Raw genomic sequence first — 13309 nt, forward strand, 5'->3', positions numbered from 1 at the left:
AAATAATCCTCCACCATCCTTTGCATGTTTATACTCGTATTGGATGGAGTTATGGGCAAGGTGACACATTTTTTTGAAAAATCCTTCAAACCAGCCCAGATGTTAAATTGTTCTGCTCTGCCCCCTGCGTCTTCCCTGCTTCTTATTGGGAAATTTATTTTTTTACGAGCAGCAGCAGCTTGAGAAAGTGAAGGAGGACGGGTTGTCAAGCTGAGGCCCAGTTCAGCGGCCAACTTGCTGAGCAATAGACTCAATGTAGGTCTTAAACCTTGGATCAAGCACAGTGGCCAAAACGTACTGATCCGAGTTCAAGATCTTAATAACTCGAGGATCATTGTGAAGCAAATTAAGTACTTGATCGATAAGGCCAACATACTTTGCTGAATTGCTTGCTTTCATCTCCTCCTTCAGTTTCTCAAGCTGCTTTTCCAATAGTTTAATTAAAGGAATGAAATGGCTCAAACTAGCAGAGTCTGCACTCACTTCACACGTCACAATTTCAAATGGTTTCAGCACCTTGCACAGCACTGGAAGGATTCCCCAATGTGCAAGACTGAAATACATGCCCCCTCCTTTCCCAATGTCATGGCTTGTGCAATATGCTTGGATGGCTTTGCACTGTTCCTCCATCCACTGAAGCATGTACAGGGTGGAATTCCACCTAGTTACCACCTCTTGCTTAAGTTGGTGGCAGGGCAAGTTAAACTGCTCTTGGAGCTGCTGCAATCTCCTACATGCTGTGGCAAAATGCCTGAAATGGCCTGAAATTTTACGGGCCACCGAAAGCATCTCCTGCACTTCACGGTTATTTCGTAGGAAGCTCTGCACCACCAAGTTGATGGTGTGAGCAAAACAGGGAATGTGCTGGAAATCACCCAGCTGTAATGCTCGCACTAAATTGTTGGCGTTATCAGAAATGACATATCCTGGGGAGAGTCCAAGTGGCCATGTATCAATCACATCTCTTAGTTTGCGTAACAAATTATCAGCTGTATGACTGTTAGTGAAGCCGGTGATACAAAGAGTGGCCTGCCTGTGACAAATGTTATGTTGTGGTGTAAATGCTGCTGCTCTTCCTGCTGGTGAAGGTGAATGACCAACCCAGTGGGCTGTCACAGTCATATAGTCTTTGGTTTGCCCACTTCCACTTGTCCACATATCTGTGGTTAAGTGGACAGTGGGCAGAATGGTATTTTTCAGCGCAATCTCTACAATTGTACACACTTTTTGGTATAGTTATGGAATAGCTTTAAGGGAAAAATGGTGTTGCGATGGAATTCTGTAACTCGGACACTAAACCTCAATTAACTGTGAAAAACCAGCTGCGTTTATTGTGGATATTGGACGCAGATCTTACACTACTGAGGATATTGATGAGGATGGTGTGGTGGGTGTATTTTGTAGCCGTCGGGATGTCGATGACCGGAGGGTCCTAGCTGATGATGGAGTGCTGGTATTGTTTTTGGAAGAACTTTCAGCTTTTCCCAACACTTTGCCATGAACTCTCGTCAAATGGCGTAACATAGACGAGATTCCAACATGGTTAAGGTCCCTCCCTCGACTGACTGTGGCTTGACATACACTACAAATGGCTATACAATTGTTGTCTGGATTGGGGTAGAAATAATTCAACACATAAGAGGTGGATTTTTTTGTTTTATGCCCAGGCATGACAATGGCCTTTTTCTTGTCACGTGCCAGAACTGCTGCCACTGGTGCAGGACTTACACAAACAACATCATTCTCATCAACATCCTCATTAGCGCCCTCGTCGCCTACACAAATCTCCCCCTTATCCTCTTCTATTTCCAAAGTGGCATCCTTAATTTGTGTATCACCAGCTACACTCGGGCTGTTCAGGCACACGTCAGCAGAACTGCTGAAAGATCCCCTCTTTATGGGTACACTAACAGAATGCTCACGATTAGACATCCCACTGTTGGATGGACTCTGCACAGGGATTGGTGTCATTTCTGATTCAGAGCAAACATTATATCCTCTAATGCCTTACTGTTATCTTGCAGCTCGGCTTTGACGCGTAACAGTAGTTGTGCACCACTTGTAGGCTCTGTAACATTTTTAGATCTGCCACTAATAGAGAAAGGCGAAGGCCTCATTCTCTCTTTGCCACTGCGTGTGGAGAATGGCATGTTGGCAATTTTTTTTTTATCGGCAGTTAACTTTTTTTACACTTCTTTTTCGCTTCAACACGGTATTTTTTTTTTTGGTGTGTGTTTTTTTGCCTGATTTTAAAAGACGGTGTACTTTGACATTGCCTTTCCCGGGTGACGTACTGGGAACACTACCATCAGGACTGTTGACAGAACCTGGTTGCTGATTCTGCTCATATGTGGACTGCTTTGAATCCATTCTGAGCCCAAAGCACTTGTAGTGCTACAAATTGTTTTAGATACTGCTGCCAAATAGGACTTTTTTGACAGGCAGAAAATCGTATTCAAAAGAATGGGGGACACCCGAAAAGCAATTAGGGGGTAAATGTATCAAAGTGCGATTTTGCAAATCCAGCGATTTTCTCAGAAGATTTGAAACTCGCAGATGTATGAAGCTGAGATTTCATGCAAAATTGCCAGAGTTATGCTTCTGTCAAAATCGCTATTTGCAAAATCGCCAAAGATCAAACTCCCGACTGTTTGCCACTGCAGCTATACAGCTCTCAAATGTATGAAGCTGCGAGTAAGGAAACTCAGGAGAGTTTGCTTCAAAACACGCCAGATACAACACGCTGCTTGATAGCAGCGTTTTGTACAAACACATCACTGTTACACTGCCCTGGCAGTGTTAAAATGTAAAAGAATAGATCAAAGTGAAAAAAAAAAAAACGTGGGGTCCCCCCTCTATTCATGCTTAACCCTAGTGCTGCCTGACTACTGCTGGTCCCGTGAAAATCGGGGAAAAATTTTGCGTGGTGTCCCCCCGATTTTCACTTTACCAGCACTAGGCAAACCAGCCAGGGTTGGCGGAACTATAGCAGTGGGACACACAGCAGGGGTCCCCCTGCCATAATGAATAACCAACCCTAGACTGTTCAGCGCTGGGCTGGATTCCCTAGGGAATGGGGTCCGCCGAAAAAAATGAGCGGGCCCCCCCTAGAAAGAACCAGCCCAGTGCTGATAGCACTAGGGCTCTTCCTACTACCCCTGGGCTGTGGGTAGTAGGGTAATAATGGCGCAAAAGAGTTAAAATAATAATCAGATGCAATTTTGTTTTGTGGAACTACAAGTCCCAGCCAGCCAGGTTGCCAAAAACAGTGTGGCCATGCTGCTGCTTGTATAACAACAAGCACCAGCATACCCACAGCAGCCAGGGCATGTTGGCACTTGGAGAACCACAAGTGCCAACATGCCCTGACATCCCTGGCTTGCTGGGACCTATAGTTCCACAAAAAAATATGTAAAATAAACCACAACACCCTAGTAAACACCACACACATTTATTAAAAATAAAAAAAAACACAATAAACACACTAACCACCCTCATTTACACCACATCTATTTAATAAAAATAAAAACACCCCAAATACTCACCAAAGATGTCTTCTTTCTTGTCCAAAAGGTCCGTGCTTGCCCCAGTCCCATATTAATTATACCATCCAATAGTCCTGCTTGCCCCAGTCCCAGAATAATTATACCTTTCAAAAGTTTTTGCTTGTCCAATCTCTTCTTGACTTCGCCCAGAAGGGGCCCCTTGTTGATTGAAGTCTTCTTTGCTTCGGCCAGGGGGGCCCCATATTTGTACATCCCACGACACTTTCATGTTGATTGAAGAAAAATAAAAAAACTGTGGAGCCGCCGCTAACACCTCCTACTAGGTAGGAGGTCCGGTACGCAATGAACTTACGTTTATTGCGCAAGCTCTAACTACTGTATTATGTGATTTTCCCAGGCTAGTGGGGGAATCACCTAATACTGTTAATAGAGCTAACGCAAGTAGTGTAGCTCACTCGCACTTTGATACATTTACCCCTAGGAGTGCTAAATATATTTTTTTGACACTGCTGCCAAATAGGACTTTTTTGACAGGCAGAAAAATGTATTCAAAAGAATGGGGGACGCCCAAAAAGCAATTGGCAGTGCTAAATATATTTTTTGGCACTGCTGCCAAATAGGACTTTTTTGACAGGCAGAAAAATGTATTCAAAAGAATGGGGGACACCCCAACAGCACTTGGAGTGCCAGAAACTGAAGAAAAAAAACCCTCCTCTCTTCTCCTCTTACTGCTGTAACAACTGGTATTAAGATTACAATGCTATTGAATAGAAACAATAATGTGTCCAATTACTGCTCTGTCCCTGCGCTGATATAGCCAGTGTGACCTAACCCTGCTTTCTCCCTCTGTCAAATGGCGATGGATTGCTGTGGAGACGGGTATTTATGCTTTTCAAATCTCACGAGAACCGAGCTCAGAAAAACGAATACGTCACAATGACATTTTGCCTCGATTTCGAATCCGAACGGGCAGGAGAGTACCGAGCGTGCTCAGCTCGGTACTCGTATATGCTAAATTCAGTAGGATTTGGATCTCGGAGAACCGAGCCCGCCCATCTCTAGTAACAAGTGACATCAATTGAGCAGTTTTTTTTCTGTGCTTTTGTGACTCTGTATTTCACATATGTATTGGATGTATCCTGCAGTGTCTTGTTTGTTAGAGCAGAGCGGACCTATACCCGTATTCATCACCGCACGTATCTTCTCATTTGTTCCTTGCTGAATTCAGGCTTACGTGTAACTGATGTGTTTTAAAAAAACCGCACATTGCGCTCAGTATGCGTCCCTTAATGAATCAGGTCCAGAGATAGCAACACATTTCCTGATGGTTCTCTAATGCAGGTTTGTATTACATTCTATCGCTTCTCATGCCCAACGCTCTCTTTTCCACCACTTGGCACTACTTATACCGTCAGGAAAGTGACGCATGAAAATACACCCAGAGACCACACTAACTTACATTGCTTACCAGCAAAGTGCTGCTCCTTGTCCCAGATTTATAAAACATAGGCCCCGATATTATCATCTTCATTAATAGCAACGCTGAAGCACCTTCTCATATTTCAAAGGAATAAGTTCGCATAATTCACTGTTAGACACCCCGCATCTCACATGTAGTGAGGCTGTAAAGGGGAAGTGAAAGAAAAACAGACAGTGCCAAGGGGAGCTGAAAGTCTGGTCAGATCCACAATTAGCAACAGGTCAGGAACCCCAGAAACGACAGACCATACCTCCTCCATCAATGACAAGGTTAGTTGTTTTCAACAATGGATATATTTGACACCTGAGGCAAGGTTCCACCTTCTCAATGGGAATCATGGCATCTTCTGCCACCTCATGACCAAATCCTCCTCCAGACATCATACATGATTGGGGCTAGGGTGCATCTATCATGGGGTGATGTGACCATGTCACCTTAGGCAGTACTATAAAGGGAGATGGCAGGGGTGGCAGATACAGAGACTCTTACATGGAGTAGTGGAACTCACTGGAGTATTGGAGCTACAAGGCAGTCAGACTCTGCATAGTATCACTGTTGTATTGGAGCTATAATGCAGTCAGACACTGCATAGTATCACTGGAGTATTGGAGCTATAAGGCAGTCAGACTCTGCATAGTATCACTGAGGTGTCTTAGTTATAAGGCAGTCAGACTCTGCATATTATTACTGGAGTATTGGAGCTACAAGGCAGTCAGATTCTGCATAGTATCACTGGAGTATTGGAGCTACAAGTCAGTCAGAGTCTGCATAGTATCACTGAGGTGTCTTAGTTATAAGGCAGTCAGATTCTGCATAGTATTACTGGAGTATTGGAGTTACAAGGCAGTCAGATTCTGCATAGTATCACTGGAGTATTGGAGCTGCAAGGCAGTCAGACTCCACATAGTATCACTGTTGTATTGGAGCTACAAGGCAGTCAGACTCTGCATAGTATCAATGGAGTATTGGAGCTCTAAGGCAGTCAGACTCTGCATAGTATCACTGGAGTATTGGAGCAACAAGGCAGTCAGACTCTGCATAGTATCACTGGAGTATTGGTGCTACAAGGCAGTGAGACTCTGCATAGTATCACTGGAGTATTGGAGCTCTAAGGCAGTCAGACTCTGCATAGTATCACTGTTGTATTGGAGCTCTAAGGCAGTCAGACTCTGCATAGTATCACTGAAGTATTGGAGCTATAAGGCAGTCAGACTCTGCATAGTATCACTGGAGTTTCGGAGCTCTAAGGCAGTCAGACTCTGCATAGTATCACTGGAGTATTGGAGCTCTAAGGCAGTCAGACTCTGCATAGTATCACTGGAGTATTGGAGCTACAAGGTAGTCAGACTCTGCATAGTATCATTGGAGTATTGGAGCTATAAGGCAGTCAGACTCTGCATAGTATCACTGGAGTATTGGAGCTCTAAGGCAGTTAGACTCTGCATAGTATCACTGGAGTATTGGAGCTACAAGGTAGTCAGACTCTGCATAGTATCACTGGAGTATTGGAGCTACAAGGTAGTCAGACTCTGCATAGTATCACTGGAGTATTGGAGCTACAAGGCAGTCAGACTCTGCATAGTATCACTGGAGTATTGGAGCTATAAGGCAGTCAGACTCTGCATAGTAACACTGGAGTATTGGAGCTCTAAGGCAGTCAGACTCTGCATAGTATCACTGAGGTGTCTTAATTATAAGGCAGTCAGACTCGGCATAGTATCACTGGAGTATTGGAGCTACAAGGCAGTCAGATTCTGCATAGTATCACTGGAGTATTGGAGCTACAAGGCAGTCAGATGCGGCATAGTATCACTGTTGTATTGGAGCTCTAAGGCAGTCAGACTCTGCATAGTATCACTGGAGTATTGGAGCTCTAAGGCAGTCAGACTCTGCATAGTATCACTGGAGTATTGGAGCTCTAAGGCAGTCAGACTCTGCATAGTATCACTGGAGTATTGGAGCTACAAGGTAGTCAGACTCTGCATAGTATCACTGGAGTATTGGAGCTATAAGGCAGTCAGACTCCGCATAGTATCACTGAGGTGTTGGAGTTATAAGACAGTCAGACTCGGCATAGTATCACTTGAGTATTGGAGCTACAAGTCAGTCAGACTCTGCATAGTATCACTGAGGTGTCTTAGTTATAAGGCAGTCAGACTCTGCATAGTATTACTGGAGTATTGGAGCTACAAGGCATTCAGATTCTGCATAGTATCACTGGAGTATTGGAGCTACAAGTCAGTCAGACTCTGCATAGTATCACTGAGGTGTCTTAGTTATAATGCAGTCAGACTCGGCATAGTATTACTGGAGTATTGGAGCTACAAGGCAGTCAGATTCTGCATAGTATCACTGGAGTATTGGAGCTACAAGGCAGTCAGACTCTGCATAGTATCACTGTTGTATTGGAGCTATAATGCAGTCAGACTCTGCATAGTATCACTGGAGTATTGGAGCTATAAGGCAGTCAGACTCTGCATAGTATCACTGAGGTGTTGGAGTTATAAGACAGTCAGACTCGGCATAGTATCACTGGAGTATTGGAGCTACAAGGCAGTCAGACTCTGCATAGTATCACTGAGGTGTCTTAGTTATAAGGCAGTCAGACTCTGCATAGTATTACTGGAGTATTGGAGCTACAAGGCATTCAGATTCTGCATAGTATCACTGGAGTATTGGAGCTACAAGTCAGTCAGACTCTGCATAGTATCACTGAGGTGTCTTAGTTATAAGGCAGTCAGACTCGGCATAGTATTACTGGAGTATTGGAGCTACAAGGCAGTCAGACTCTGCATAGTATCACTGGAGTATTGGAGCTACAAGTCAGTCAGACTCTGTATAGTATCACTGAGGTGTCTTAGTTATAAGGCAGTCAGACTCGGCATAGTATTACTGGAGTATTGGAGCTACAAGGCAGTCAGATTCTGCATAGTATCACTGGAGTATTAGAGCTACAAGGCAGTCAGACGTGGCATAGTATCACTGTTGTATTGGAGCTACAAGGCAGTCAGACTCTGCATAGTATCACTGGAGTATTGGAGCTCTAAGGCAGTCAGACTCTGCATAGTATGACTGGAGTATTGGAGCTCTAAGGCAGTCAGACTCTGCATAGTATCACTGGAGTATTGGAGCTACAAGGCAGTCAGACTCTGCATAGTATCACTGGAGTATTGGAGCTATAAGGCAGTCAGACTCTGCATAGTATCACTGAGGTGTTAGAGTTATAAGACAGTCAGACTCGGCATAGTATCACTGGAGTATTGGAGCTATAAGGCAGTCAGACTCTGCATAGTATCACTGAGGTGTTAGAGTTATAAGACAGTCAGACTCTGCATAGTATCACTGAGGTGTCTTAGTTATAAGGCAGTCAGACTCTGCATAGTATTACTGGAGTATTGGAGCTACAAGTCAGTCAGACTCTGCATAGTATCACTGAGGTGTCTTAGTTATAAGGCAGTCAGACTCGGCATAGTATTACTGGAGTATTGGAGCTACAAGGCAGTCAGATTCTGCATAGTATCACTGGAGTATTGGAGCTACAAGGCAGTCAGACTCTGCATAGTATCACTGTTGTATTGGAGCTATAATGCAGTCAGACTCTGCGTAGTATCACTGGAGTATTGGAGCTATAAGGCAGTCAGACTCTGCATAGTATCACTGAGGTGTTGGAGTTATAAGACAGTCAGACTCGGCATAGTATCACTGGAGTATTGGAGCTACAAGGCAGTCAGACTCTGCATAGTATCACTGAGGTGTCTTAGTTATAAGGCAGTCAGACTCTGCATAGTATTACTGGAGTATTGGAGCTACAAGGCATTCAGATTCTGCATAGTATCACTGGAGTATTGGAGCTACAAGTCAGTCAGACTCTGCATAGTATCACTGAGGTGTCTTAGTTATAAGGCAGTCAGACTCGGCATAGTATTACTGGAGTATTGGAGCTACAAGGCAGTCAGACTCTGCATAGTATCACTGGAGTATTGGAGCTCTAAGGCAGTCAGACTCTGCATAGTATGACTGGAGTATTGGAGCTCTAAGGCAGTCAGACTCTGCATAGTATCACTGGAGTATTGGAGCTACAAGGCAGTCAGACTCTGCATAGTATCACTGGAGTATTGGAGCTATAAGGCAGTCAGACTCTGCATAGTATCACTGAGGTGTTGGAGTTATAAGACAGTCAGACTCGGCATAGTATCACTGGAGTATTGGAGCTACAAGTCAGTCAGACTCTGCATAGTATCACTGAGGTGTCTTAGTTATAAGGCAGTCAGACTCTGCATAGTATTACTGGAGTATTGGAGCTACAAGGCAGTCAGATTCTGCATAGTATCACTGGAGTATTGGAGCTACAAGTCAGTCAGACTCTGCATAGTATCACTGAGGTGTCTTAGTTATAAGGCAGTCAGACTCGGCATAGTATTACTGGAGTATTGGAGCTACAAGGCAGTCAGATTCTGCATAGTATCACTGGAGTATTGGAGCTATAAGGTAGTCAGACTCTGCATAGTATCACTGGAGTATTGGAGCTATAAGGTAGTCAGACTCTGCATAGTATCACTGAGGTGTTGGAGTTATAAGACAGTCAGACTCGGCATAGTATCACTGGAGTATTGGAGCTACAAGGCAGTCAGACTCTGCATAGTATCACTGGAGTATTGGAGCTCTAAGGCAGTCAGACTCTGCATAGTATCACTGGAGTATTGAAGCTACAAGGCAGTCACATTCTGCATAGTATCACTGGAGTATTGGAGCTCTAAGGCAGTCAGACTCTGCATAGTATCACTGGAGTATTGGAGCTACAAGGCAGTCAGACTCTGCATAGTATCACTGGAGTATTGGAGCTATAAGGCAGTCAGACTCTGCATAGTATCACTGAGGTGTTGGAGTTATAAGACAGTCAGACTCGGCATAGTATCACTGGAGTATTGGAGCTACAAGTCAGTCAGACTCTGCATAGTATCACTGAGGTGTCTTAGTTATAAGGCAGTCAGACTCGGCATAGTATTACTGGAGTATTGGAGCTACAAGGCAGTCAGATTCTGCATAGTACCACTGGAGTATTGGAGCTACAAGGCAGTCAGACTCTGCATAGTATCACTGTTGTATTGGAGCTATAATGCAGTCAGACTCTGCATAGTATCACTGGAGTATTGGAGCTATAAGGTAGTCAGACTCTGCATAGTATCACTGAGGTGTTGGAGTTATAAGACAGTCAGACTCGGCATAGTATCACTGGAGTATTGGAGCTGCAAGGCAGTCAGACTCTGCATAGTATCACTGAGGTGTCTTAGTTATAAGGCAGTCAGACTCGGCATAGTATTACTGGAGTATTGGAGCTACAAGGCAGTCAGATTCTGCATAGTATCACTGGAGTATTAGAGCTACAAGGCAGTCAGACGTGGCATAGTATCACTGTTGTATTGGAGCTACAAGGCAGTCAGACTCTGCATAGTATCAATGGAGTATTGGAGCTCTAAGGCAGTCAGACTCTGCATAGTATCACTGGAGTATTGGAGCTCTAAGGCAGTCAGACTCTGCATATGATCACTGGAGTATTGGAGCTCTAAGGCAGTCAGACTCTGCATAGTATCACTGGAGTATTGGAGCTCTAAGGCAGTCAGACTCTGCATAGTATCACTGGAGTATTGGAGCTATAATGCAGTCAGACTCTGCATAGTATCACTGAGGTGTTGAAGTTATAAGACAGTCAGACTCGGCATAGTATCACTGGAGTATTGGAGCTACAAGGCAGTGAGACTCTGCATAGTATCAGTGGAGTATTGGAGCTATCAGGGCCCTCTTAACAACATATTGGGCCCCCAGGCATAGCAGTGCAACGGGGCCCCTATATATACATATATATATAAAAAAAATTAAAAATGATTATATATATGGGCCCTGCAGCCTAGGGGGGCCCGTCGGAGGCAGCAAAAAAAACCAAAAACCTGGGAAAAAAAAGACAATACTTACCTTTCAAAAGAATAGGGGACACCCCAAAAGCACTTTGGAGTGCTACAAATTATTTTTTCAATCTGCTGACAGATACTACTTTTGACAGCCAGAAAAATTTATAAAAAACCTCTATCCTCCTCTCTTCTCTATCGATTGTTAGCAGAATTGGAATCAGAATTGTATTCTCTGTCCCTGCTCTAATCAGCCTGTGACTACACCCTGCTCTCTCCCTCTGTCAAATGGCGATGGATTGATGTGGAGACGTGTATTTATAATTTTCAAGTATTGCGAGAACCGAGCCCCGAGATCCGACGACGTCACGATAACATTCGGCCTCGATTTGGATTCCAAGCGGTACTCGGCTCGGTACTCGGATAGCCAAAGTTCGGGTGGGTTCGGTTCTCGGGGAACCGAGCCCGCCCATCTCTAGTAGAATACCATGAAATAAGAATAACGTTCCAGGTTACCCAGAAGCTGAATGAATGGAACTCTTCCATCCTTGACAGCAAGATGGTTAAAATCGGTTTTAGTAACAATTGTTACTACAGTAAGTGCTTAGAATTTTAATTGGAATGACATTTTGGTCTGGTCTGGTCTGCTAGACTAAAATTATGCTGGTTGGTGTCACAAACAATAAATTTAACCTGGGCCCCGCAATACATTTGTTCTGGGCCCCACAATTTCTGTAGGCAGCCCTGAATACACCTCTTAGTGTGTAAAAAGCTGGATATCTGTAGTAGTGGATTCAGGCATTACAGGTCTATCCAATTTGGTGGATAAACACTTTACTCAGGTAGTGAGTCTGACCAGAACCACAGAAGAGGTTGACAGTCCACCAAGCTACCTACCTTATAGGAGAACAAGAAAGTCATTAAACAGCCAAACTAGTCTGTTAAGTGATCATAATCACTGAAAAATCTTTTTAATTAGCCACAAAACACAAGAGCACTGCCCTATGCAAGTGCCTACTAGCCTATATGGTAATTGTAGCCATATATATAAAGAAAATATAAAAAGGCACCTTTTTGCCATTATAAGCTTGTTACAAACAAAAAGAAACATCAGAAGATATAGTTCCAATAATAGATATGACAGGTATTGCCTGTAGTTCATACCATGCAGGTATTTGTCAAGAAGTTGGTCTAGTTGTAACATTAGGTACGTTTTGGATGCGTAATCGATGATTCTCTATAATCTGATCTGGTCTTCTTGTTATGTTGCCAAAAGTTCAAATTCAGGTTACATTAATTACACACAAAAAATTATACAGCACATTTTTGCTTGAGGCTTTAAATACCAAGTGTCATTTTATAGTCTGAGCTCTCACAGGTGAACTGTCTTCAACTTATCTCAGCAGTTTTCCCATTCTGGCAGTAATCACTAAAGAATTTGCCCCCAGCTCATTGCTGTTATTGTCCCGATGTAAGTTAAGCAGGGAGCATTGTAGACCTGTTGTGTAGAACATTTTAAATGTAAGTCTATATTGTCTTTTAAAGTTAAATCTAAATTTGGACATAAATATAATTGATTGTTCTGGAAGCAATATCAAGGTGATATTTGCAGATGATAGTTGCTGAAGAAACATAAGTTAGTTAGTGCAACCGCCTGAAAAATATTCAATGACGCAGTGAAATTACCGGACGCGTTAGAGCCTGTTCCCCGAGCTATCCTTCCATGTGGCGGACTATTCTGTCACTTGTCAAACAGCAATCATATTACGTATACTACTTACTGGGTAATATGGCAGGTTTACAGCCGTTACCTACAGCGTTGGATAAGTACAATGTGTAATGTAAAATAATATGTTTGAATAAACAACTATTTTGTCACAAAGTCTAGTAATGTGGCAGCTTGTAAACACTGCTAAACAGAGCAGATTTTCTCGAATATAGTTCAGCTGTCAGGATGTATCACAGTACTGTTATGCACGTTTTGTCGCTATCCAATAACGATTGTCGAACCTCGATTTGTGTTTCCAATGCACAAAGATATTTATTATCCAAAAGTAGCAGAATAATTCAAGCGAAATAAAATAAGTACAGCCGTTACTTATCGCAGGCGCTCTGGATCCAGTGAAGAGTCATTCAGGTCTGAAGTCTGTGGTCAAAGAAGACTGGTCACTAAGCCCAGAGCTCCTGCTTATATGCAGCCAGTGAATACAGTAAAACAAAGCAGATGATGTGGCTTGCTTCTATTGGTCCAGGCTTCAGGAAGGTCCAGGGTGTTGCAGGTCATAGGCTAGTTCAAACCAAAATATCCAAAGGTGGGGGTCATCTCTCCAGGGGATGTGCTCCGACTTTCCCGACAAGAATCCAGTTTCAACTAGTCTATTAGCAATTTACAGTTGGAATCACTTTAAACATTTATTCCC

This window comes from Mixophyes fleayi, chromosome 3, assembly GCF_038048845.1.
Source record: "Mixophyes fleayi isolate aMixFle1 chromosome 3, aMixFle1.hap1, whole genome shotgun sequence".
Lineage (NCBI taxonomy): Eukaryota > Metazoa > Chordata > Amphibia > Anura > Limnodynastidae > Mixophyes > Mixophyes fleayi.